The sequence below is a fragment of the Rhinolophus sinicus genome, chromosome 14 (genome assembly GCF_057876585.1).
Source record: "Rhinolophus sinicus isolate RSI-liver-muscle chromosome 14, RSI-T2T, whole genome shotgun sequence".
NCBI lineage: Eukaryota > Metazoa > Chordata > Mammalia > Chiroptera > Rhinolophidae > Rhinolophus > Rhinolophus sinicus.
Window position 1 is genome coordinate 34,538,121 of NC_142514.1, and position 27,185 is coordinate 34,565,305.

General features: G+C 46.1%; 1 protein-coding gene and 1 long non-coding RNA gene across 8 annotated transcripts in view; one reads left to right on the top strand and one right to left on the bottom strand.

The window, feature by feature from the left end:
* Positions 1–27,185, bottom strand: part of AGBL4 (AGBL carboxypeptidase 4) — a 1,081,794-nt gene that overhangs the window by 144,750 nt on the left and 909,859 nt on the right. The gene's annotated exons all lie outside the window — the stretch shown is intronic.
* LOC109433952 (uncharacterized) lies at positions 32–8,928 on the top strand. 2 transcript variants are annotated; one of them, XR_012497727.2, is made up of 4 exons: positions 32–440; positions 1,672–1,857; positions 8,195–8,394; positions 8,538–8,928. It is a non-coding gene; the product is annotated as an uncharacterized LOC109433952 (long non-coding RNA). The 2 variants fall into 2 exon arrangements; XR_012497726.2 differs by having other exon boundaries at positions 36–440; positions 8,195–8,378.

Below are 27,185 nucleotides of genomic sequence, written 5' to 3' on the forward strand. Positions count from 1 at the left end.
CTAATGTGGCAATAACAAGGTGGTAAATGTTTGTTTGCCTTCGTGTCTTCTAGCAAAGCCTCATTCTCCAATCCTGAGTTTCCCACGGTGTCCTTTAAAGCCCTTCTCTTTAATGCCAAGTAGAAGAGTTCCAGGCAGCTATTTGCATTTTCAATTCTAGAAATCATTAATGTTTTAAAACTGCCAGCACCATGGTTTATTAACACACATCTCCTACTTGCCAGTGTTAAGTGGAAGATTTGTGTTTGAGAAATATTCTAACAAGGGGTGATTTCCCAACTTTTGTTTAAATGCTGCTCTCAGGAGCTTAGTGGGGGAGAAAGACATGGAAGCAGGGAGTGAGAGCGCTGAGTGACCCCTGTGTGACTGAGCGAAGACAGGACGGGAGCCCAGAGGAGACCCTGGACACAGTCAGGATGGTCAAGCCAGACGTGTTAGAGGTGGGCTTCTGATTCCAGGGAAATCTGTTTTTGCAGATAGTGGAAAGGACGTGAGTGACAGACCTGTACTTAGATACTGGCCCTTTCGGTTACTGTGACATCTTGGCAATAGGTTGCGGTTAAGATCAAGGGTCTTTGAGTCAGGCAGGCCTGGGTTCAAGTCCCAGTTGTGACGACACTAGCTGTGTGAAAATCATCGAAACGAATAGGTTTTTGAGTCTTTTCTGGGTGTGAGGCAGAGGGCAGCTTTGGAGGGCCTGCTCAGTGCCACAGTGGGGTGACCTCCCCGGGTGGCTGCAGCTGTGGAATCTGATCGCACTCCTCTCCTCCATCTTCCCTCCTATCCCAGCTCTGCCATCACCATGTGGGCGATTTCCTTTAATTCTCACAACCACCCTGAGGGATAATTCCTGTTACCCCATTTCACAGAGCAGGAGACTAAGAATCAGAGAGGTTAAACCACTTGCTCCAGGTCACACATTAGCCAGTGGATGGACAGGATTTGATCCTCGAGTGCCAGGGTGATAAAGCATTGAGTTCTTCTGCTACTTACTCCAGAGGTAGAGTGAGCATTAAAGCAGGTGGCAGGGGTGGGACAGAGGGAGCGCTGTCACAGTTTGAGCCATCAGTGAGGGGGCTGCTGTGGTCGCTCTTCTGTCTCCCAAAGCCCAGCTCATCCATCTCTCCTTCACTAAGCTCCCTCTCTACCGGCCCCCCATCTCTCCAGCCAGAGGACCCCATGTGTCCCTGGCTCACGGTTACCCTCCTGTGTGCCACACTTCCCTGTGCCTTCATCACTCCAGTTTTCTGTTCAGCCCTGCAACACACACAGTCCTTGCCCCATCGTAAGGCTGTAGCCAGTGTTTGCTAAACAAATTGAGAGAAACTATGAACCACACCAATTCCCAGAAGAAAACGTTTGCCAAGGATCTTTAGACTGGACACATCAATATAAAAATGACACAGCTATAATTTGCTTTCAGATTCAAACTGGGAAGTTGAACTTTGACCCTGTCAAAAAATGAGAACAAATTAAATTGAAACACAAAGTCATTTCCCTTGATCTAGGACTCTGGATTTCTAATTAACATGCACCACCATTCCGAGGGCTGAAAGGGGATCGGTAAGATGGTGTCTGCTACCGCGCGAGCTGAGCCCACCTCAGGACAGAGCTTTTTGTTCATGCGTTTGTCTGACTTTTCTGGGATGTATTGTGTTTCTTGTGGTATAGGTCCACAGATGAGAGCAATTCCCAGCGAACAGAAAAAAGTAATTGCTAGAAGCTGACCTTGTACACAAGAACATACAACAAAACAGCCCTCAGCGCAATCACTCAACCACCCTGTCTGGGAAGGCAGCAGCTCAGCTCCAGGAAGTTAGAAACACCAGGTGGAATTTCAGGGGCAGTAGCTGGAAGGTGAGTCTACTTTGTGGGGAGCAGAGGGTAGAGGTCCCCCCCTGAGCAGGCGCAACCACTTAACTCAGAGCCTTGGCAAGGCGGCACTGGGGTTTTGGCAGCTAAGCCTCTGAAATATTGATGTGAGACAAGTTACCAGCTGGGAAAGGAGACTGACTTTGAGCAAAGGGCAAGAATGCAAGCGGGGACGGAAGTTTCCCGGGAGTCAGCTGCCACTCCTGCTTGGGGGAATGAGGAGAGGGGTACTGATCTTCAGCCCACTGACTCCCAAACTTGCATGAGTAAGATGCACCTGGTGTACTTGTTACAGCGACAGGTTCCTGGGCCCCACTTGGAATGAGAAACTCTAGCAAAAGGCCTGGTAGCTATATTTTTTCAACTAGTGTCTTAGAGTACTGATGCTTTGCTTACTAGAGCCCCTGGAATACTGTCTGGCCTGAGGCAAATCACAGCCCTTCTCTGAGCTTCCATTTCCACATCTGTACAACGGCGAGGGGAACCCCTGCATCTCACGGGTACACTGTATTTGAGGAGGAGATAAGATGAGTGTGCCAGGTGTATAGCCAGTGCTGACACCTAGGAGGTGTGCAGTGTGCGTGAAGTCCCGTTCTTGAGGTGTGAGAAGGCTGCTGCCCTCCAAACCAGTGTCCCCAAAGGTGCCTCAAGTCCCTCTTCCTGTTCTGTATTGCTTTTGGCTCACAGCCATTAAACATCAGACTCACAGGCTCCTGCCCACCAGGGGGCATTGTGGGGGTCCTGCTCCCACCAAGGAGCCAGTGCCCCAGGGTAGAGGTGACCTGTCCTCGATGGAATCAGCCCAGGCTGACAACCTATCTTCCAGTTTCCACTCCCCACTTCTGGGGTTCCTGCCAGGGCCCTTGATAACCCCCAAACAGTAGGCTCAGGGGCAGAGGCTCTCCTGTTAGAGCAAGGCCTTGAGAAGTGAGTTCCCTCCCAGCTAATCTGCCAAGAGGTAGGATTAAGTGGGGGGCCGAGGGAGGAATCAGTGGTCAGAAGACCTGGGTGAAGAGTGCAGTTATGAGCTGAATTGTGCCCTCTAAAACTCATGTTGAAATCCTACCTCCCAGTACCGCAGAATGTGGCTGTATTTGCACATAGGATTTTAAAAGAGAGGATTAAGGTAAAAATGAGGTCATATAACTGAGCCCTAATCCAATATGGCTGGTGTCCTTATAAGAAGAGGAGACTAGGACACAGACATGCACAGAGAGACGAGCATAGGAAGACACAGGGAGAAGATGGCCATCTCCAAGCCAAGGAGAGAGGCCTCGGAAAAACAACCTTGCCACCCCCTTGAAGTCTGGAGTCCAGAGCAGTGAGAAGAGAACTTTCTGTTGTGTAAGCCCCCGAAATGTGGGATTTGAAGGCAGAGGGTCTTTGGTACTGGCTCCTTCCCCTGGCTCTTTGGGAAAATATTCCCTGTTTTCTCATCTATGAATGAGGATAAAATAGTATGTTTGGCTCACAGGTTGTTAACACAGGCATGTCTCAGAGGAGAAGATATAAGTATAGCATGTCTGGCATGTACTAAGCGCATGATACATGGTATCTCCCTTTCCTGTTTAGCTGTGCAAGTTGGACCAGCCTGTAATCCCTCTGAACCTCAATTTTATCACATAGGAAATGGGGATTACAACCCTTGTCTACCTCATTTAGCGGAGGTGCTGGGAGGCCAGCAAGACAACATGTGTGACAAGGTTTGAGAAAGTGTAAACACTTTACAGGTGGGAGGAGCAATTGTGTCCACGCAAAGTGGACGTCGTCTTCCCAAGATTTGCTTTTAAACCGAGATCTGAAGTACAGACTGGAAAGAGCAGTGAGTGGGTTTAGACACATGGGTTCCGGGTCCAACTCCCAGCTCTGCCATTTTAGTGAAACTGTGGCTACATCACTCAATGTCAGTGGCCTGCCTATGAAACCGGGATGGGGATGGCTATGATGGAAGATGCTAACACTTTCTGTTCAAGCATCCACCAAGTCCCAAGTGACCCCACGTGCTCATCCAATTCAAGAAGTTTTACATTGTGTTCCCAATGGCATCAGGTGAAGGTAGTGCCAGAGGATTTGCTCCAGTGAATGAGAAACCCCACTTCTCCCATCAGAATCCCTTTCTGATACAGGCATCGTGCCCTCTGAAAACCTAACACAGAGGACCTGAGCACCAGCTCACTCAGCTTTTAGTTGGGGTTACTCGCAGACCCAGATGTAGCCTCCAGCCACTCCACACACACCGTCCCTGCACAGGGTCTCCTTTTAAAACAGTTGACCCTCAGCTCCTCCCCACCATTCAACTTGACTTAGAACCAGGCCAAGGGAAAGTATTTGGGCTGAGGCAAAGAGCATAACAGAAAGGATGTTAAAAAAAAAAATCTCTTTGCAGCAACATTCACCAGGGGAGACTGTGTGCAAGGCTGGGGCTCACAGAGGGGTCTCAGTGGAGGGCTGGACTTGCTGTCCTTGAGGCTCTTCCAATTCTAGGGCACTGGGCTTTATTAACAGGTGAAAACATTAAGTTGTCAGGACTTGAACCACTGGTCAGGAAGTGAGGTTGGAGCTTATTGACGAGCCACGGAGCATTAGCTCTGTGATTACAGACCCGTCAACTGCTGATCCAGCAAAACCACACACTGGATGCAATTACTTTCTGCTTTGCTATATGGGGCGTGGCAGGGAATGAATGGGGAAGACGGGTTGGGCCATCCACTTAGTTTTGAGGAAACATTTTGAAAATCAAATAAGGAAGCACTCATTCATTGGCAGTCATATGACGTTCTAATAATGCCTCAGAAAAGGTGCCCAGAGAAAAATCATTTCTCTGGCTCTAGAGGCACTGAGAGTATGACTACTGAGGCCACTTGGGCAGTTCTGAGAACCCTGTCTCGACACCCTGAAAGGGGTTAGGAAGAGGTGGGGGAAATTTTCCTCCCCCGCCAAAGGATTGCCACTGTGACTACAGGGGGAAGAGTCATGGATTGTGTCCAGCTGTGTTGATTGCTGCAAAGCGTTCTTGAACCTCACCAGGGTCCTTAATGGGGTTGGCTCCCGCTGTTGTGCCAAGTCTGTGAGGCCCCGGATATGGTCAAGAGGAGATCTGCCAGGATGCCTATGATACGACTGAATAGTCCAAAGCAGGAGGGAGAGAAGAGGACAGGAAGGCAAAGGCAAAAAAAGAATGGAAACACGCCCCTGTCCACAGCCACAGCCACAGCCACAGCCACAGCCCAAACCATAGCGGCCAGCTGAGTTCTGCCCTCATCAGGCTCAGCGGACACCAGGGCTGATCTTCGACTCGGACACTAGACTCAGCTCTCCCCTCATTTTGGTTTGTAATATAAAGTGACTGATCACATGAAGGTCGAGTTAGAGTTCAGGGAAGGACCCTGCTTATTTGGCTGTCCACTGGGCCTGGAGGAAGGATGGGGCAAGTACCTTAATTCAACCACCACTTACGCCTAACACTGTGAAAGGGTGGCATTCATCTTAGCTTACAGATGGTGGCCGAAAGGCCACCACGTGCGAGAGTTAGTAATTCAAGAATACAGATTTGTTTTTCCATTATAAAACAACACTTATCAGAAAAGGAACTTTGGGAATTTATCAATTAAAAATAAGGGAGAGAGAGAACCTACCACAAACTATCTCAGTATTCAACTACAGGAAATCTAACTGGGGTGGAATCGGGCTAGACGTCCTTCCGAATGTTCTCTGTGGAAGGAGAAACGGCGTTGTAGAAAGCATGGGCTCAGGGGGCCTGGTTTCCATCCTGCTTTCACTCCCAGTGTATGTGAGGACACTGTAAATGAGTCCTGAATACAAATGCCTACGGAGGCTGGGCAGGCTCATACATAATTGAAGCAGACATATGTGAGAGAACGGGCTGTGGGGGACTGTGGCACGCTGAGCCCTCTGAGCAACTGTCAGCCGTTGCCATGTAGGACTTAGGCCCCGAGTTCTGTGAGCCTTTCGGAGAATTTTACAAGAGATGCTAGGGATCTTGATGTTTATACGAAATCCCTTATGCGTAAGTATTAGCAACTAATTTTTTTAAATTTTAAAGCAAGAAAAAGAAAGTCCGTGGACCTAGTACATTGTCGTGTTATAAACTGTGGAGCCCTGAAAACCTTAAGGAGGTGTTTTCATTATCTTGTGTGACTATAATTGATTCTTTGCACCTCACTTTTTTCTTCTTCAAAAGGAAAGGAGAGGAGAAAACCTCTCAGCAGGACACTCCTGCCTGTGACGCAGCAGGAGTCCAGGCCTCCAGAACCCACCCTCTCAGCTGGCCTTGTCAGAACAGGGTGCAGAGGGCTCCCATGGGCAGGCCGGTTAACCTCCTAGTATCACCAGGAGTGGAGAACCAACAGGATTTGCTCCCGGCTGTGCAGGGAGCCCCCATGGAGCGCTGAGGAGGGTGGGGACTGGCAGGGATGCACCATCTGCTGGGCGTGGCCTCTAAAGACCCTCAGCTCTGCCACTGAGCGCATGCTTGACCTTGGTGGAGCCACCTTCCCTTTGCAAGCCTCAGTGTCCTCATCAAGCCATGCAACAAGGGACTCCAATTCTGAGGGCCTAGTCAGGACTCAGGTTCTGCTCCAAGGCCATCCTGAGTGACTTTGCCCTGTGTGATCATGGAAAGCCTTCCACAAGGATGGAGGATAGCCCCTTACCTGCCTTTGGCTGGCAGGCCCGTGTGTGTGTGTGTGTGTGTGTGTGTGTGTGTGTGTGAGTGTGTGTACTAGGCATGGCTCTCATGTCAGCATTAAGCAATACTGGGGGATGGGGGCAAGACAGTGTTAGCAACTCACGGGGGCACAAACACAGAAGGGGCAGGGGAACGGAGGTCATGGAGGCAGGTCAGGGAGGGGGTCAGGTGATGGACAGAGAGAGGCTGGGAGACCCCTAGAGAGACAGAGACAGACACGCAGACAGATGGAGCCAAGGCAGAGAAGCAGACGGATGTAGAGAAGGTGAGAGACATGCACCAAAGGCACAGAGAACAACAGGGAAGGAAGGAGGGAGGGAGGGCAGGAGGGAGGAGAGGGCATGAGGGAAAGGAAAGGCCAGGGGAGCTGCCAAACAATTGGCTTCAATTAAAAACTTAAACGGGTGTCCAGAGACTGTCAGGCTTGGGATGGAGCCGTGTTGCTTAATGGGGAGGAGAGGTGGAGGAGACAGGGCCTGGAGGCGCCCCTGTCAGCAGCTGATGAGTCTGCGCGGCAGGCCCAGGCCTGTGCTGACAGCACCCCAGCCTGGATGGGGGAAGCAGTGGGGAGAGGCTGCCCACGCAACTGAAATTCTCTGGTCTGGTCCTGTGACCTCAGACAGGGGTGGTCAAGCTGTCATGGAAAAAATCCACACATTGCGGTTTGAAACCCAGATCTGCCAATTAGTGGCTATGTGACCTTGTGTCTGTTTCTTCACCTCTGAGCCCCACTGTCCTCATGTGAAACAGGGGCACTAATGCTATCTGCTGCCTTTGTCCTCACAAAGAGTTTCTGATGATGCAAGTCGGTGGGGTACGGTCTGTGGCAGGCCCTCGCCCAGCACCTGAAGGCAACGCTCCCTAGTGTGGTGTCCTGCTCCTGCTGACCCCCCTGCCATGGCTGACAGGTTTCCCTGAGGTCTCTGCTCAAGTATCACCTCACAGCGGAGCCTTCCCTTGTCACCTGCTACAGAGCAGCAGCCCTTTCTTTCACCGATTTCCTGTCTGTCTTTTCCTCCATAGCACTTATCACCCCCGATGTGTATATATTTATTCCCCACCCCCACTAGAATATAGGCTTCATAAAGATAGCAACTTTGCCATTTTGTCCACTGCTCTATCCCCAAAACCTAGACCAGCAGGTACAGAATAAATGTTTGTAGGAGGAAGGAAGAAGGAAGGGAGCGGGAGATATTCATATCAGTGCACTCAGAGAGTGGCTCAGAGTCCAGAGGAAGTCCATATGCGTAGAAAAGACGATGGAGATGAGGACCCCTCACCCCACCTCACCAGGATAGTCCTACTGATGTACGTCCACGGGCTTCTCTCTACTCTCAGGCCCACCTAAACTTCCCCGCCTCCCCTCCCTCTTGCTTCCCCATGGCCTTGTCCCTGCATCCAGCCTGCATTCACCATCCTGGGCACAGAGTGCCTTCCTAAGCTCTACTTTTCCATGCCCTGCATGTCTGCAAGGCTTAGCTACAGTCCTGTTTCATTCCTTCATTTTACTTCCATTCATTCAAACACTGTGATGTTAAGGAGCCCCTGGCCTTCAGGGACCCAGATTCCCTCAATATTAGAAGACAACACCTGTCCCCTTTGCTTACACTGCAGGAGAGACCAGACATTGCTGAGCAGCTGCTAACACTCACTTTAAACTGAAGATGACACAAAAAGCATTCTGGGATTAAGGAAACCATCTCTGCTTTGGACCAACAGGGAGAAAGGTGGTCCCCAGGGTGGGGAATGATCTGATCCAAGAGACCCTGCAGGTCCAAGAAGAGCATTAGAGATCCAAGTAAGAGATGCTACAGGTATCACGGTGCTATTGTTAAGGGGTGGAGACACAGAGAGGAGAGTCTGGGTGTCTGTGGGAGAAAGGGGGCAGGAATGGGGGGCACTGGGGTCAGGATGAAGTTTCTGCTTTTGAGTCTCAGGCCCGGCTTTGTCCTCTCAGGCAGTGGACATGCAGGATGCACTGGGCTCTATGACATCAAGGGAGGAGCCCCACTCAGAAACATGGGACTCCTGCACCTGGTCTGGAATCCTTGTACAGGGACCGGCAGTGTCCTGTACAGGAAAAGGCCCTGGGCCCCGACAGCTGCAATACACGGCTGAGCGAGAAGGAGGCCACATCTGGGGAGCCCATCCTAGTCACCTGAATCCCGAGTGACTCCTCGTTTCCTTCCTTCCTTCTTCCCTCCCCCTCCCTTCCTTCCTCTTCCTTCCCTTCTTCTAACAAACATCTCTCAGGTACTAGGACTGAGGCAATCTCCAAAGAAGAGGGTGGCCAGGAAATGGGCATACCTACCTGATGAAGAGAATCCATTACACCTTGGGAATAAATTGTTTTCATCCTACAGCTACCATGTGTGTTGGGATCAGGCTATCTGTGATTTGCGGGGGGCGGGGGGGGGGGATCTCATCAGATGTTTCTATTGTGACGATCATTCCTGTTGTGGAGGAGAGGGAACACCTGGTCTGGCAGCCCCAAGGCTCCTCCCATCCTCTGGGGCTGCATGGGCTGCAGTTACACCTCTGCTGTCACTTAGGCTGCCCCCATTTACTGTCAGCACCTCCAGGGCACGGGACGCAGTGGGTCTATCGTGTGTCGTGGAGCCAGCTCTTGTTCCAGGCCTGGTGCTCAAAGAGTGTTTGCTAAATGAATGACTTCATGCCTGTTGAATGAATGGAGCAGGTCAGAGCCCACCTGGGCCCCGGCCATCTTTGATCCCCAGAACCACTTTGATGTAAGGGGTGGGGGTGCACAGAGGGTCTCAGCTCATTTACATAACAGATGCAAAAATGGTGCACAGAAGGGGTGACTGTCCCAAGTTTTCACATTAAAAGATGGGAAAGGTCAGGATTCATTAATAAGTCTTCTGATGTCAGAGAAAGAAGGACCATTAGAGACCAATGAGTTCAAGCCCTATTTTTCCAGGTGATAAATCTGCCAGAAAGGGCCTGGCTTTCGCTGAGGGTCACACAGTTAGTGGCAAATCACATATAAGAAACCACTCTATACACATACAATAAGAGCACAATAAACAGTAGTGTATCATTTCAACATTTTCAAGAGTTGAAATCTATCCCGTTCCGGTAGGAGAGTGAGCAAAGAGGTTAAAGCCAGACCAGAACTAACCAACAGAAATGTAATTCATGCCACAAATGTGAGCCACATGCGGGATGTTTAAATTTTCTAAGAGCCACATTAAAAAAAAAGTAAGTGACAGGTGAGATTCAGTTTGATGATATATTTCATTTTACCCAAGTATCTAAAATATCATTTCAGCATGTAATCAATACGAACATTTTTATTAATGAGGTAGTTATGTTACTTTTTATACTAAGTTCAATCTTCAGTTGTGCATTTTACATGTCAGTCCGCTGACCACAGTTTAAGTGCCCGCGTGTGGCCTGCGGCTCAGTATTGGACGGTGGAGGATTAGAAGGATCGGGAAGGCTGTAAGGAGGGAGGTCTTGGAAAGGGAGCGCCTCCGGCGAGGCAGACAGGAGGCGGAAGGTATTACAGGTAGAAGTAACATTACACACAAAGGCAGGACACCGAGAATGTTCTGCTCACAGAGGACTGGCCCAGCTGGAGTTGAGAGCCGCAAGTTGAGGGTGAAGACCACTCAGTCACCTGCTCCCTTGTTCCACACAGCTCCATTCCAACAGCCACGACCATGCTCATACCTCACAGAGCACTCAATGGTGTAAAAAGCTCCCTCTTGTCACCCTGTGAAATAGACCCAGAGCAGGAGACCGCTGCCCAGGGTCACACAGCTGAGTTAGCACTGGAAACCAGCCTCCGTTTCCCGCTGCTCCTTCCAGAATACCAGCCATGCCTGGAAGCCAAGTGCAGAGGGGTTTCCTCTCTGAACCCCGAGTGGGCCGTTGCTTTTTCTGTCTCTCTTGCTGGGCCTGCATCCTCCAGATGGTCTGACCTTCCCCACCTGCCAAACCTGGGTCTTTCCTCCTTTAGGCAACTTTCTCTGACCCTTGTCTCATCAGAGTCAATTTCTCCCTTTTATGAATTTCTAGAAGCCTCTAAAGTTTTATTGCAAAACAAGTTGTTTCTAAAGATTTAAAAAATCAAACTGTTACCTCTTGCCATTAAAAGTCTAAGTGGGGGAAAAGAGAGGTGGTAGAGAAACTGGGAAAGGGTGAGAGAACCATCGCCAAGTCCCTGATGCTACAGCACAGAAGCAAATGACGGCAAAGAATGATAATTTCAATAAGAGTGAAACACACAGAACCTAGTCAGCAGTCGGGCTCGTTATGAACTCTAAAGAGGCACTGACAGATTCTAGCACCAGGACTGGTGGCTGCATGCTGGGGAATACTGAAAGTCTGCCATCCCAGCCTCCCACTGGGAGCTGAAGGTAACACTGGGGGAGCTTTCCGAGGCTGTCTGTCGAGTCACCCACAGAGAGCAGCGTGGGAGGTGGGAAGGTGACTGGGAGAGGGAGTGTGGGCTGCACTCTCTCTGAGTTGCCCCTCCCCCCCGCCCCACCACAGAACCATAAGCGGGACGAACATAGTATTTGCAAACACAGCTACAACCCTGCTCTCTGTTCAGGCAGAACTGGATACAAATCCTGGCTCTACCCTATGAGGACTGTGACATTCGGCAGGTCAGGGCTTCAGCGACCCTCGGCTTGTCTGTACAGGTGGTCCCACGTACCTCATGGGGTGATTCGGGAAGTCAGATGGGCTGGTGTATGTTATGATGCCCGGCAAGTTGTAGACATCAGATACTGGCTTCCTCTCTTCCTCCTTCCCTATCTTTCCTTCTCGCACAGGATAATGGGATAGGAGGGGATTGCAAGGCTCTGGGTAAGAAGCCTGCAACACCCCAATAACAGTAACAGCTGAGACTTATTGGGAAGGGCTGTGTGCCTGGCGCGGGTGTAGGTCCTTACCTGGATCACCTCATTTCATCCTCTAACAACCCTATTGGATAAGAACTCTCATTAACTTCTCTGTGGTCACTAAGCTGGTGAAAGCAAGAGCCAGGCAGGATGCAACCCAAGGCCTCGTGGCTTCAGAGCTCACACTTTGAAGCAGAGGCACTTACACTCTCATTTCTCTGCATATTCCAGTCTTTGTTCCTCTCTTAAGGTACTAATGCCAGCCCTAAGCTAGCTGTTCTTACTTAACTGCCCCAGCAGGCCGCCTGACCCTCTGAGACCCAGGACAGCACTGGGCATCTATTAAGTGCCCAGTGAGTATTTGCTGGGAAAAGGAGTATATCTGAAAACTATTCGCATGGAAAAGATATTCAGTCCAACCTCACCCTCAATTCCACGGAGAGGAAACTGGACTAACCCAGAGATTAGACTGCTTGCCCCAGGGCGCTCGACACAGTGGAGGAAGAATTGGGAATCCGTACCAGGGTCCTTGACTCCTGGCTGCCATGCTTTCCTGTCACAGAGTCCACCTCCTGCTCCACAAAAGCAGCTTCCATGCTGGCACGTGTGCACGCAGAGATGCAGACACACTTGTCTTCGGGGCTGTCAGCTACTTCCTTGAACCACAGGAACCTGGACCTGAACCATCAGGACCTGGACCTGTGTCTCTCAGAAGGTGGCACTCTACTCGATTCATCTTTTGCACTCAGGCAGCGGGATACATCGCAGCAGAGAGTCTGGGACCTGGAAGCTGGGAATCTTGGTAAAGCCCCATCAAACAGTCCTGTACTTGGCAATTGAGAAACTGCCAAGGAGAATAAGCCTTGTGAAATTCGTTTCTCTGTTACTTTACAGATCAGCCATGGACTCCACAACACAAAACAGAAAGCCCCTTCCAAGTCCGCGGGTTACCAAGTCCTCAGGGCCACCAGGATTTTGCTCTGCTTTCTTTATGACTCACCTGTGACCTGCACAGCCCTACCTAGCCAGCCTTCCCCAGTCCCTGGGCACATGAGATGCTCTTATGCTCTGCCCTTGTACCTGCTCTGTCCCCAACCTGCTTTAATCCCCAGGTCTAGAACTCCTATTCAATTAAAACATAAATGAAAGGTGATTTTTGTTTTGCCTGTGATTTGGGGAGGGGCGGCTCACACGTGCAAGGCTTTCGTGGCCCGAGGATTCACTAGCTGCTAAAGCATGGGGCAGTATTCCTCGTGACCAGACCCGGGCACATGAGTGAGTACATGCCAGGCACCCAGCCTCTCTCAGGAATCCTGAAGCCACGAGGAAAGAGCGGTAGGCAGGGAAGGAGGAGGTGCGGGGGGAGAGCGAGAATATGAAGCTCTATATACAAATACCTGTCACTGGAGACACAGAACCACTGAGCCGGTTTTAAAAAAAAAGGCCTCAGAAACAAACATGGGTTCGGATGTTAGCTTCACTTACTAACTGTGTGTGTAACTTCTTTAACGAGCTGTGGGTACAAATGAACTTAAGTGCTGCTTTTGTTAATCATAAAATGGGAATAATAATCATACCTTCCTATAAGATTGTTGGAGAAAGAAAACGAGACAATTCATGTAATCTTGGCACTTGGCACAGGGCCGCTGTGCGGTGACAGGGGTTCTTGGGATGGCCGTTCCGTGTTTCCGAGAGGGACCGTTTTTCTCTAGGAAGCAGGAAGGGCTGCCTCCTCCCTCCCTAATGCCATGATTAGGCTCTCGTCCATCTATTTATTCTACCAACATCCTCAGCCTCCGCTCTGTGCCAGGCCCTGGGCCAGGCGTTAGGGGACCAGAGGACGCTAAGATGCCATTAAGCCAGTTCCCTTGGAACTTCCCTGACTTCTCCCTTCCCCCGCCACCTGACACCCAATAACCATGCTCCCCTCTACCCAGTGAAAGTTCTTTGGATCCCCACAACAGCCTCTTGCACACCCCTCTATAGAGTGCATCCCACAATTGTGTATTCCTCAATTTACCTCACTCATTTGAGTAAGGTTTCACCTGTATCTGGCTGCACCCCTCCTACACCCTACTTGCTCTTTTCTGTTGAAGATTCTGTTATCCTCAGAGTTGGTGTCTGTATAACTCAGACAATACAGGACTCTGTGATGGGGCTTCACCAAGATTCCCAGCTTCCAGGTCCCAGACCTGGAGAAAACCCCATTGCAAGGTGTCCGCTCCAACCCACCCCCACATCCCCAGAGTCTCACAGATGCTGAGATCCTTCCAATTCGGGGTCCCCCAGCTGGTAGGACTAATCACCTTCTAAACAAATGGCACAGTGACAAGGCGGATGGGGGAGAACTGGGGCTGCACAAGCTGGTGTTTTCAATTTAGAGGCCATGTATTATTTACACTGCCATTATTCCCCTCAATTTGACTTCACGCTTTAGCCCTAATTTCAGTATAATCAAAGCCAATGAATATTTAATCAGGATTGCTTCCAGAAATTGAGTAATGCCATTAACATAATGGCCTCAGGACTTCAAAGCTGCTTTCCTTGAAATGTATGTGACTTACACCTTTCCCCACCCCCTTCCCTTTAACCAGCTGTATTTCAGAATGGAACGGGGTTGGGGACCCAGCAGACTGGCTAGTTACAACTTTGTCCAGGTGCCAGGTAGGTGGCTGGCACAGGGCAGAGCGCTCGATCTGTGCAGAACCTGCCGTCTGGGTGCTGGTCCCATGAGACGTGAGAGGGTCCCCCCAAACTCTGCAGGTGGACCCCTTGTTAAGGCACCTCAATTTACGAAAATACCATGTTTTTAAGCCACACCTTCAGAGGGCTTCAAAGACAGACCTTCAGGGTTCAGTTTCTAAACACAGTGATTGTCATACACAGCTGGGTTTGGAAAGGACTGGCCTAGACCACCAACAGCCCCCCACAGTTGCCGGCAGAGGAGTCCACTCTCAGGGAGCCACCACCTGGGTTCACCTTGAAAGGTCCCTGGCTGAAGGGCTTCCTCATTGGGAGTGGAAACAAACCCACCTCCTACAGGCAGCCCCCTGACCGGGTCCTGTTCAGAGGCCCCACAGAACAAGGGTGCGTCTGCCCCAGGACAACTGAGGGGATAGAAAGTGGTTTTCATCTCTTCCTGAATGTCCCTTTCCCTCATGGGTCCAGGTGCCAGGTGCCAGGCCACGCTCTGTGAGGGGCGTGGTGGCGAATCTCACTGTACTTGCTCCCCAAGAGCTCAGCGTAAACATCTTCAGGGGGTTGCACAGAATTTCCAAAGCACTGTTACATTTGTTACTTCCTTTTGTCTCAGAAAGATCCACATCCTCCTTTCACAATGTCAAACCGGTGACCTTCCCAAGGTTACCCAGCAAGGTAGTTCTAGATCAGAAGGAATCTATGGGTGTTAGATGTTACTGAACTTTCTGAGGAACTACTAGGTCAACCTTATTGTACAAAATAGGAAATGGGGCCCAAGGTCACAGCTGGGTGGTGAAAGGACAGGGCTGAGAATTTGATTGCAGGGGCCTTAGATTCCTTGCCCAGAGTTTTTTCCTTTATAAAAGGACCTGTAGTCACCAGGCAGGAAGAAACAACATAGTACATCCAAGGGCTTGCTTACTTGGAAAGCTGGAGACAGGGCTGAGGAGATGGAAGTGTTCCTGGGAGAGGCTTCACCCACTGTCTGTTGGGAGGTCAGGCGTCTCTGGGGTGGAGTGTGAGAGAGTTGGGGAGTTGATAGACATTATAATAGTGTGAGCAACATATATAGCCTGGTCAGTAGTAAAAAAAGGTAGGGGGTCTGCTCCAAGCTCACAGAACCAAGGGCAGCCCTTGAGAAATCTTAGCCACCTCCAAATGTCCCTGACATCCTCGGGCTGGACCCCCTCCCTGGGAAGCCCTTGCTGACTCCCCTTGCAGGGCTGGGCATCCCTCATCGTGCTCCCACAGCCTCTGTGCTCCCATTTGTTAAGGCACTTCTCCCCCCTGTTTCCTGTCTATACTCCTGCCTCCCTCCCCAGACTGCAGACTCAGGACCGGGGTGATGTTGACATTTCTCTATATCCCTGGGGGAACTGGGTCATACTGTGTAGGTGCCACACCCCACCAATAGAGGACTCATCTGTTCTTCACAAGCAGGACAGGAAGCCATCCAGCCTTGAGCCACTAACCAGCAGGGCCAGGGCGCTCTCCACCACCTGGGTTCATCTTAAATGTCAGTCAAGTGCCTCCTCCTTCGGAGTGGAGTGAAGGAACCAATGCCTCGTGCTGCCACCTGGTGGTGACTTCCAGCATCTACCCAAATGCCTATGGAAAGGAAGGCGTGTCCAGGGACCCCTGCCAGGTGCCATCTACACACCAAGTCTCACTTTCTTGTGATAACAACCCTGGAAGACAGACATTATTCATTCCCATTTTACAGACTGGGGAATTGAGGCTCAGGGAAGTGTTGTAATACAACTGCAAGGAGGAGGCAAAAGTGAGACGTGGTTCCTTATCTATTGGCTCCTTGTACGGGGACATTTAACTGCTCTGAAAACTGATCCAAATGGATGAATCTCTTACTGAGGGATGGGAAAAGCATTTGGGGGTTTCTAGCAGTTTCCCTGGTACCCCTGAAATCACAGCGTGTGATCATTCACCTGCCCCATTCGCTCTGGTCTTCCAGACGCACCCAGAGTAAAAGAACAGTAAGAACCATCACAGAAGCCTCTCTACATATACAGCTTGAGCTCACTTTCCTGAATATGACAAGTGTCCTGGGGCCTGGGCTGATGCCAGAGGCTAAAACTGTGCCAGTCTGCTGGGAAGATGTCTGACTGTTAGAGAAAGAAAACGTGTGTCCAGCTTGCTGAGAGAGCCTGGCCCTTGTCACAACCTCAGCCTGACTCCAGACCAAGGCCTGCAGCCATTACCAATGAGCCCTGTCACAGGAAGATTCCTAAGGCTGGACTGAGCCTGGAACAGTCTGGGCTCTGGTTCGTGGCTCCCACGCCTGCACCCCAGCCCACGGTGATCCGCGACCTGGGAACTCTGCCTCCACACCCATAGCTGGGCCCTGGTTTGGGGGTGACCTCAGCTGGGCCATGGGCACTAAGAATGGTTATCAGGCGTGGGGCCAGTCCAAGAGCCCCTGTAAGGTAACAGCATCCCTATTTTACAGGTTAGCATGCTAAGACTCAGAGAAATGAAATAACTGGCTCAAGGTCGCAGAGTAAACGAATGGGAAGGAAAGCAGTATTTGAACCTCGGTCTAGCTGACCCCAAACTCCTCAATTCCTAGACACTGGAATTGCCTCTTGCCATCTACAAAATGTCATCTATGTAGCTCCTACTGGTGGTGCTGGGTTGGGGGGTCCTCCACTGACCACACTCTTTTTCCAGCTGCTTCTCCACATCCAAGGATTCTCCTTGTGTCTCAAGTCTGACTCCAGGAAGATGCCCACAATTCCTTCACTTATCTACAGCTGGACAGATCGTCCCAGCGCTGTGGGGTGTGGCTGTCACCCCTATCCTGTTATGAGGAGCTCTGCACAGGATCGGGCTGTGGAAGCAGGCAGAGGGTTTACCTACTGGTGAGGCTGCTTTGTGCTCTGTGACCTTAGGCACGGCATGGACCCTCTCGGAACCTTAGTTTCATTCTCCATAGAACACAGACAATACTACCTACCTTGCAGGGATGCTGTATGAATAGAAAGTACTTGGCACAGGGTAGGCACTCAATTAATGATTGCCTGAATATTATTACTTTTGCATATAGTCACGTGTCTCTCTCTGTAGCAGACCCTGTCACCTCCTATGTGTGTATATTCCACCAGCCCACCTCAATGTAAGCTGACCTGACATCCAGCTGCCAGCATTTTCACCATTGGCTCAAGGCCACTCTCTGGTCACTGATGTCTACTCTTTCCTTGTGCACAGCAGGCCAGAGGTGCCCAGGAACTCGCCCCTCCCTCTTCCACCCAGCAGCCCTCACCAAGGACTGACAGGGATCCCCCTGGTTCCCTTGCCTGTGCTTGGGATGTCTGTAGGACACAGTCTGTTTCCCAGAGGCCTTCAGCAGGATGGAGCCTCAGTTGCCCACAGAGGTAACCTTCTCAATAACATGCCCTTGATCGGCTCAGATGACTGTTCCTGTGCTGACTTGGGAGTAAAAGAATAAAAATCCATAGTTTTCTGAACTTTCAACCTATTGGAGGAAGTGGACATAAATGAATGAATGAGTGAATGAATGAATAAAGCCCTTAAAATTACCCTTCATTGAAATGTTTGGCTATTAATATGGTAGCTGACTAGTAATACTTAACATGGAACCTTCTGTCTTAAGTCTCATGAAGATAGACAAAATAAGAAAAACTGACAATAGTGCTATAAATTACGTCAAATTTGAGCGTCGAATAATTTCAGAGCTCCACCTTCTGAATAACCATCTCTCCCCAACAGAGGAATAAAGAATTTACTCTCTGTACGTCCTGTTCCCAGGCCTAGGGTGCACTGAACAGGAAAACGGTGGTCTCCCAGGTTAGAGGACTTGGCTTCTGAACCAGAGCCTGAGCCTTGTACTGTCCTCCCCTCCCCCACCCTCTGGTCCTCTCTTCTCCTTCTTCTTCCTTGTAGTTTTCTAACATGTTGTCAGAAACTGCAACCCAGAGCATGCAGCACAACAGGAAGAAGAGGAAGGGCTGGCACCCAAAAGCACTTAGAAACTTCAGGAAAAGCCTTGTGAACAGAGACAAAAAAGGAAGTGTGTTGGAAGTAGTACACGCTGGGGGAAAGAGAGACCTTTTAGGTACTACTCTGGGCAATAATTTAATCTTGCTGTCCTAAAATCTAGAAGTTGGCCCTAAAGAACAGACAACTTCAGGCAGGTAAAATCATGCTGTTACAAAACCTCACAAATGGACCTGGAGTGGCGGCACTTCTTTCCACTTGTGCTTCTGGTCTAGAGGGTCAACCATGATTCCTATTTGCAAATACCGGGTCTGTGCAGACCTGGTTCTAGTCAAAGATGATGAAGCAAAACCAAATAAAACTTCCAAAGAAGCAAAAATATGAGGTCTTTGAAGAGATACCACAGCAAAAGGAAAAGAAACATTGCCCTGAAAACTTGGAGAAAGAGAAAGTTTGAAGAAAAAAATAGAATGCTTTCAGAGATATCCTTGGTAGCCTTCAAAAGATGCAGGAAGACTTGGTTTTTAAGAAGAGTAGTAAGTGAGATGAGGTAAAGACAGAGACACAAAGGTAGTTGAGTGAATTACGATGATATGGCAAATTAATACAAAATAAAATGCCAAATTAAAAGTTCCCAGGGATGAGAAAAGAACAGAATTGATACTGCAGAAAACAGAATCAGCAATGAGGACTAATTTGAGAAACTCACAAAGAAGGTAGAGAAAAAAGTGATAAAAATGATGAGAAAGAAAATGGTAGATACATAAGACAAGAATGGAGTCTAAGAATTAGCAATATTCTGGGGAGGGGTATGTAATAAAAATAAAAGTAACAAAAACATAATAGGGAAAATAATTAATTAACTAAAACAAACAAAAAAAGCCAAACAAAACAATATCAACTTGAGTCAAAAACTGAAAAGAGATCAGTGATCTAGGCAATATTAGTGAGAAGAAAAAACATAACTAACAAGATCTTGGCAAAATAAATTTCAAGGAGAAAGAAAATATTGTATTAATATCCAGTAAGGAAAACAGACTGACAGCTAAGTTTAGCACCAGACATCAGAAAAAAAGAGTTATCAAGTGTTGAGGAAGATGGCAAGGGAAATAAAAGTATGTGAGATTCTATGTTGTCTAAAGAGAAATAAAAAATTACTGATTTGTTTTTAACTCACAATTACAGAAATATGGGTGGAACTGTATATGTCACACATTTTTAAGCATGCATTAGAGAATTAAGTTACAAAGAGGATATTAAACTTCTAAATTAATACAAAAGATATAAACAAAGGAACTATAATTTACACAGAAAGACAGAGAAAACACTGTTAAGAGGAGAAAAAAATATACATATTAAAAAAGATAAAATGGAAAATTGGTCAAACAGAACAGATATGAAATGATTGTAAACAGTTTAAATTATTCTCTTGGAGGATAAACATTCTTATGCTAAAATGCAAACATTAAGCTATGTTTAACTTACAAGAGAGAAATCTAATAAAAATAGTTCACATTTACTGCATACTGGCCATATGTATTGCACTGCATTATCTTATCCAATCCTCCCAACAACCATATGAATCAGAGACATTGTTATCCCTGAGCAACCGCCCCAGGTCGAGCAGCTAACATATAGTAGAACTGGGATTTAAACCCAATCTGATCTCACAGCACAACTTCTTAAACATTACCATCTACTGCCCCTCAGGCAGAATTACGCAGTAAAGTTAAAAATTAAGCTTCCAAAACATTTCAGGCAAACTCAATTAAGGAGAAAGCGAGGTGACAATATTAATAATACAGTATAATTCAAGGCAGGAATCATTTAACAAGAGGTTGGTGATGTTAAATTGATAAAATCTAAAATCAACATTGAAGATTTAACAGTCATGAACTTATTACAACCAACAAAATGTCCAAATTTTTTAAAAAAACAACTATTATAAATTCAAGGAGGAAGCAACAGAAATTGTAGCAGGAGGCTAGAAAACATGCATAGACAAAAATAGTTGTTTCGGAGATCTAAGATGGTGGAGTAGATAAACACTGTGCTTGCTTCCTTCCATGAACACATTAAAATTACAACTAAATTATAAAACAATCAACCTGGAGAAACATCTGAAGTCTGGCTGATCAGAAGTTTTATAACTAAGGATATAAAGAAGCCACGGTGAGTCTGGTAGGAGGGGTGGAGACTTGAAACAGGCTGACCCCAAACCTCCATGTGGTGGTCGAGAACCAGGAAGGATATCTTGGCCTTGGAAGCTTCCCCCCAGAGGAGCAAGCGAGAGACCCCAGCCCCACATCAGCTTCCTTTTAAATGGCCCACACACAAACTGTCTCACTCAGAGGGACTCACCTTTAGCTCTGGTGGAGGGACAGTAACTTGGGGGGCATTGGAGGCATACGGGGGACAGATTGAGGTATGTGACTTCAGAGTCAGGGCTGGAGGACAGTTGCCATTTTCCCTGTGTGGAGCCCTTCTCCCATGCAGCCGGCAGGCAGGCACCATCTTATCTGTGTTGAGCCTCCCTCCTCCGGCCAAATCTGAATCTGATTGGCCTGGTGAGCTCTGCTGCTCCACCATGCTGACTCACTGAGACCCTGCCCCACCCAACTCGCCCAACACCAGAGTCACTTTCTCTGAGAGCAGCCAGCCCCTCTCGAATTGCACCCATTCTTGTAAAACTATCGGAACAGAGTCTGCAGGACCCAGGAGGGCTTCAGCTGGCCTCAATATGCTCTGAGACTTTTGCTGAGTTGCTCCAGGTTCAGCACTGGCACAAAACCAGAGTCAACATTAACTTGTTGACCACAATTCTTCCCATTCTAGTGACTTCCTCAGACTCTGCCTCACCCAACCTGTGTACCACATGAGGCTTTATCAGGGGCTGAACCTTAAGGGAGCTGGCAGGTGGCAGCAGGCCTTGGGATGTCCTGGCTTTTTGTGGAGCTATAGTAAGCCTGGTACTGGTAGCAGATGTCCTCAGTTTGCCTCTCCCACATACCTCCAGGATTAGCACAGGCAGAAACAACCATGGATAGCTTTGTAGCTTCTGCCAGGTAGTCCCTGGCTGGTCACAGACAGTGGGTGACCTGGGCCTATACCAGAGCCCCTCCCAAGAGGCCCCAGAAACAACATACTTGGAGGTTGGCTTCAGACCACAGCAGTGCACCACTCAATTAGCCCCACAAGTGGCACACCCAAAGGCTGTCTCAAAAGACACCAGAGCCCACTGGGGCAAATCCCACTCAGTAGGGTAAGCCCTCTGCACAGCAGCCTCTAAGCTGTGGATATGGCCAAATCCCAAAACCAATCAGCCTGAGGGTCAATTCACACACACTGATGTGCCAATAGCAATCAAGACTCAATTATAAAGGAGGGCACACACAACCCACACAAGGGGCACTCCTAAAGCACCTGGAGCAGGTGACCAGGGAGACTATGCCAGGGCCTCAGAGGACACGTACTATGCAAGGCCACCCAGCCAAGACTGGGAGACATAGCAGATCTACCTAATACATAGAAACAAACAGACAGGCAACCAAAATGAGGAAACAAAGAAATACGTCCTAAATGAAAAAACAGGAGAAAACTCCAGAAATAGAACTAAACAAAATGGAGGCAAGCAACCTACCAGCTACAGAGTTCAAAACAATGGTTATAAGGATGATCAAGGAAATTAGTGAGAACGTCAACAGAGAGATAGCAAGCATTAAAAAGGACACATAAGCCATACAAAGAACCAGTCAGAAGTGAAGAATACAATAACTGAAATGAAGACTGTACTAACAGGAATCACAACAGACTAGATGAAGCAGAGGATTGAATCAGTGCCTTGGAAGTCAAGGTAGCAGAAAACACCCAATCAGAACAGAAAAAAAAAATAAAAAATAAGGAGAGTTTAAGAGACCTCTGGGAGAACATCAAGTGTGACAACATTTGCATCATAGGAGTACCAGAAGGAGGAGAGAGAAAGCAAGAGATTGAGAACTTATTTGAAGAATTAATGACTGAAAACTATCCTCACCCGGTGAAAGAAAGAGACATACAAGTCCAGGAAGTGTAGAGTCCCAAATAAGATGAACCCAAACAGGCCCACAACAAGACACATTATAATGAGAATGGCAAAAGTTAAAGACAAAGAGAGAATTCTAAAAGCAGGAAGATAAAGGCAACTAGTAATTTATAAGGGAACTCCCATAAGATTGTCAGCTGATTTATTGGGAAACAGAAACTTTGCAGGCTAGAGGGGATTGGCACAAAATATTCAATGTGATGAAAAGCAAGGAACTACAGCCAAGATTACTGTACCAGCAAAGCTATCATTTAGAATCAAAGTACATATAAAGAGCTTCCCAGACAAGAAAAAGCTAAAGGAGCTCATCACTACCAGGCAAGGAATGTTAGAGGGACTTCTTTAAGATGGAAAAAAAATATATCAAAATTATGAATAATAAAATGGTAATAGTTACATGTCTTTCAACAATTACCTTCAATGTAAATGGATTAAATGCTCCACTCAAAAGACATGGGAGGGGAATGGATAAGAAAACAAAACTCTTACACATGCTGCCTACAGGAGACTCACTTCAGATTGAAAGACACACACAAATGGAAAGTAAAGAGATGGAAAAGGTATTTCATAAAAGTGGAAACAACCACAACAAAAAGCTGGGCTAGCAATAGTTACACAAGACAAAATAGACTTTGAAACAAAGGCTGTAACAAGAGACAAAGAAGGACTCAGTATTCCCACTTCACGGTATTTATCTGAAGAAACCCAAACACTACTTTGAAGGGACATGTGCATCTATGTGTTCATGACAGCATTGTTTACGGTGGCCAAGATGTGGATGGAGGCAGCCTGAGGGTCTTTCAAAGGAAGAATGGATAAAGAGGAGGTGGTACATATATACAGTGGAATATTGCTCAGCCATGGAAGGGAATGAGTTCTTGCCATCTGTGGAAGCATGGATGGACCTGGAGGGTATTGTGCTGAGTAAGTGAAACACAGATGCAATGTGATTTTGCTTATATGTGGAATCTAAAGAACAAAACAAACAAACAAAACAGAAACCAACTCATAGATACAGAGAACATATTGATGGTTGCCAGATGGGAAGGGGGCTGGGGGTGAGTGAAAAAGGGACAGGGATTAAGAAGTACAAATTGGTTGTTACAAAGTAGTTACAGGGATGTAGGGTATAGCACAAGGAATATAGTCAATAATATTGTAATAACTATTTATGGTGTCAGATGGGTACTAGATTTGTTGGGGTGATAGATGGGAGGAGATAGGGGCAGGGTTTAAAAGGTGAAGGGTTTAAAAAGTACAATTGGTAGTTACAAAATAGTCATGAGGATGTAAAGTAAAGCATAGGGAATATAGTCGATGATATGGTAATAACTATGTATAGAGCCAGGTGGGTACTAGACTAGTTAGGGGATCATTTCTTATATAAATGTCTAACCACTACACTATAAATTTGAAATTAATATAAAATAATACTGTATGTCAACTGTAATTGAAAAATTTAAAAGAGGGGGGAGGAAGGGGAAGAGGAATAAGAGGTCTAAATTTCCAGGTATTACACAAATAAGTCATGGGATGTAATATACAGCACAGAGAATATAGCCAATAATATTGTGATAGCATAATATGGTGTAGATGGTTGCTGGACTTATCATGGTGATCACTTCTTTAGGTGTATAAATGTTGAATAACTGTGGTGTACACCTGAGACAAATATAATATTGTATGTTAGCTATATTTTAATAAATATCTTTAAAAAATAGTTGTTTCTAGTTTCAGACATTCGTACATAGGTGATTTAAAAAGTATATTTAAAAATCAAGGAAATAATGAACACAAAATAGATGATGATGGCTAATTCTGAGAGTAAGCAAAGTGATGACATTGGTAAATAGGAAATATTAGTAATATTCTAAGTCTTGAGTTGGGTGGTCAGTTATAGGTGTTCATTATATGATTATGCTTTATAACTTACACATAAACCTATATTATTTTATATGTATTCAGTATTAAAAAAGATAAAGAAAAATGCTACAAGTAAAAATAATTAAGGAAAAGATATTTGAATAAAATAACCATGAAAGTTGAGTTGATGACATATAACAAGTTTTTCACTCTACAAACAGAATAATTTGATAAATTCCAAATAACTATGTAAATATATACAGTTTTTATTCTCTGACCATGACTACTAAAACCAGAATTAGTAAGAATGTCTCAACAACAGAAATAGCTTCAACTAATTGCCACATGGAGATTAAAATCACCCTTATAAAAAATATTATGTCATAGAATAAAAAGAAAAAATACAAGTACAAATATTTAGAAAATAATGAGAATTAAAAAATAATAATTTATATCACTAATGGAATGCTGCCAAAGCTATGCTCAGAGAGAAATTGTTAGACTCAAATGCATTTTTAAGTAAATAGAAAAGACTAAGAAAAAGAACTAAGGCTGCAATTGCATAATTTGGAAAGAGAACTAAAAGGAAACCTATGGAAAGCAGTAAGAAAGAAGTAGTGAAGATATAAATGAATAAGGTAGCAAAGAGAAAAACAGTAGATTTAATAAAGAACTCCAAGAGCTAATTTCTTAACAAAACCAAGTAAGTATGACAAACCTCTGGAAAACAAAAGTAAGGAACAAATGATAAACATAAACCAAGAAAATTAAGGGGATATAACAACAAGGGCTTTTTTTTTTTTTTGGTCATAAGACACAAGGCTGTCAAGATTAGAGGGATAAGTTTCTGGATGTCACTAAAATTGACTTTAGGAGTAAAAAACTCCGAGTAACCATAAAAAAAAAAAAAAAATGAGCAACAAACTATAAGGGTTCTTGGTTCAAATCACTTTATGGACTCCCCCAAATAGTTGAGATTAGACAGTTCTTGAACTAAATATCTGTTCTAAAGCATATAAAAAGATGGGGAGCTACCCATGACGTTTTGTTAAGATAACACAGGCTTAGTATCAAAGCTATAAACAAATTTCTCTTGTGTTTATAAAAATCCAAAGTCCTCAATAAAATACCTGCAAATCAAATTTAGCAAGATCAAGATGGTTCATATTAGGAATGCAAAGATGAGTTAATGAAGTATAACAGTGAAAAGGAATGGGTCAAATCAGAAATCTCATGGGCATTTGACAAAATGAGAACACTCATTGATAGTTTCTAAAAATGAGTGAATTAAAAATGGAAGACGCTTCTTCAAAATGCTAAAGAACATGTGTCTTAAAATGAGCACCAATTTCATAGCGAATGGTGAAATGCCACAGGTCTTCTCATTAAAAATTAGGAACAAGACGAGTATCGCTATTATTTCAAATTGACGTACAAGAACTAGTCAATGTAGTACGGTGGGAACATAAGTTAGAATCACAAATATTAGCAAGGAAGAGACAAAACATCATTGTTTGTAAATTATGATTATTTAACTAGAAAACCCTAAAATTACCAACTGAAAACCTCCTAACTGAATGAGTTTAATTAGTAGGCTTAATACAAATACATGTAAAATAAATTAATGGCTTTTCTAAATAACAACAAGAATTGAGATTGAAACTGAAATTGAAAAATATTTCAGTCGCAGTAATAACAAAAATATAAAATCTACAGGAATAATTTTAACAAGAAATGTTCAGGACCAATGCAAACAAAATTATAAAATTTTACAGAAAGCCTAAAAGAAGACGTGAATATCTGGAAGTGCATGCCGTATTTTTACATAGGCAGGCTGAATAGTTTAAAGATGTTAATTCCCAAACCAGTGGACAGGTTTTTTCAGAATTAATCTTGGGAAAAAAAATCGTTCTAAAGATTATCTGGAAGAATAAATGGCAAGATTAAGATATTCTATGATAAAAGAGGGATATTTTTAAACTTAGATGTTAAGACGTTTCACAAAGCTACATCATAAGCACATTAATGGTGTAAAAAATGGACAGACATTTCGAAGTAGGTTAAGTAGACAACTTTAAAACCAAATTCAACTTGCACACTCAAGCACAAAGTACACTCTGACAGGCACACACTTAAATGCACATTGTCACACAATTATATGGGAGTGTGTATATATACATGAATGAATATCACTCCACACATAAATACCTAATACCCATTTACGTGTTAGATTAATACAAGACAGGGTGTATCTAAGGGCAAGGTAAGAAGGTGAAAGCACAGGGCCACATGAACTCAGAAGTGGGTGAGGTCCCTCTCAAGTCAGGTAGGACTCCCTGGGGTTTAAAAAGTGGGGTGGGCCGTGAAGAATGAAGGCAATTTCAGGAGAACTGTGATGCAGTTTCCATCACTTGATGTAATGCTCCGTATATTTCAAGATATGTTTGATGAATGAGGAAAGGAAGAAAGGAAAAAAAGCAAGATAGGAGGGCAGACAGGGGAAGGAAGAAAGGAAGGCAGAGCCTGTCTTGTTGGGAGGACAGAGGACTTTTGGGGGCTGGTGGGAGAGCCAGTCAGCCCGAGGGCACCCACGCCAGGACACAGGACAAGGTGTGGCACAAAGTGGGAACTTAATTCATGATTGTTGAATTAGTTAGATTGCTATTCTCTGTATTAGGCTATACTTTTCTTTATAATACTTAACACTACCTGAAATCATATCCTACTTGTATGTTTGTTTACTTATTATGTCCATCTCCCCCGCTAGAATGTACGCTCCACAGGAGTGAGAACTTTGGATATCTTCTCACCCCTAGAATAGGACATGTTGCATAGGCAGTCCTCAGAAACTGTTTGTTGAATGAATAAAGGAAGGCTGCGGGAAGCTGTGGAGGGCTCTGGATGCCAGGCTCAGCAAAATGGCCTTGATATTGTTGGAACTGGGCCACACGGGATACAATTATATTTGTAATGGAAAGTGACCTGTATAGCATGTCATTTTCACAGCTGTCCCCCATTTTTCAAACAAGGAATCTCTCCTCCCAGAGGAGAGGTGCTTGCTTATCAAGGGAGTCATGCAAAGGAATTGGAGTATCCACAGCAAGTTCAGAGACAC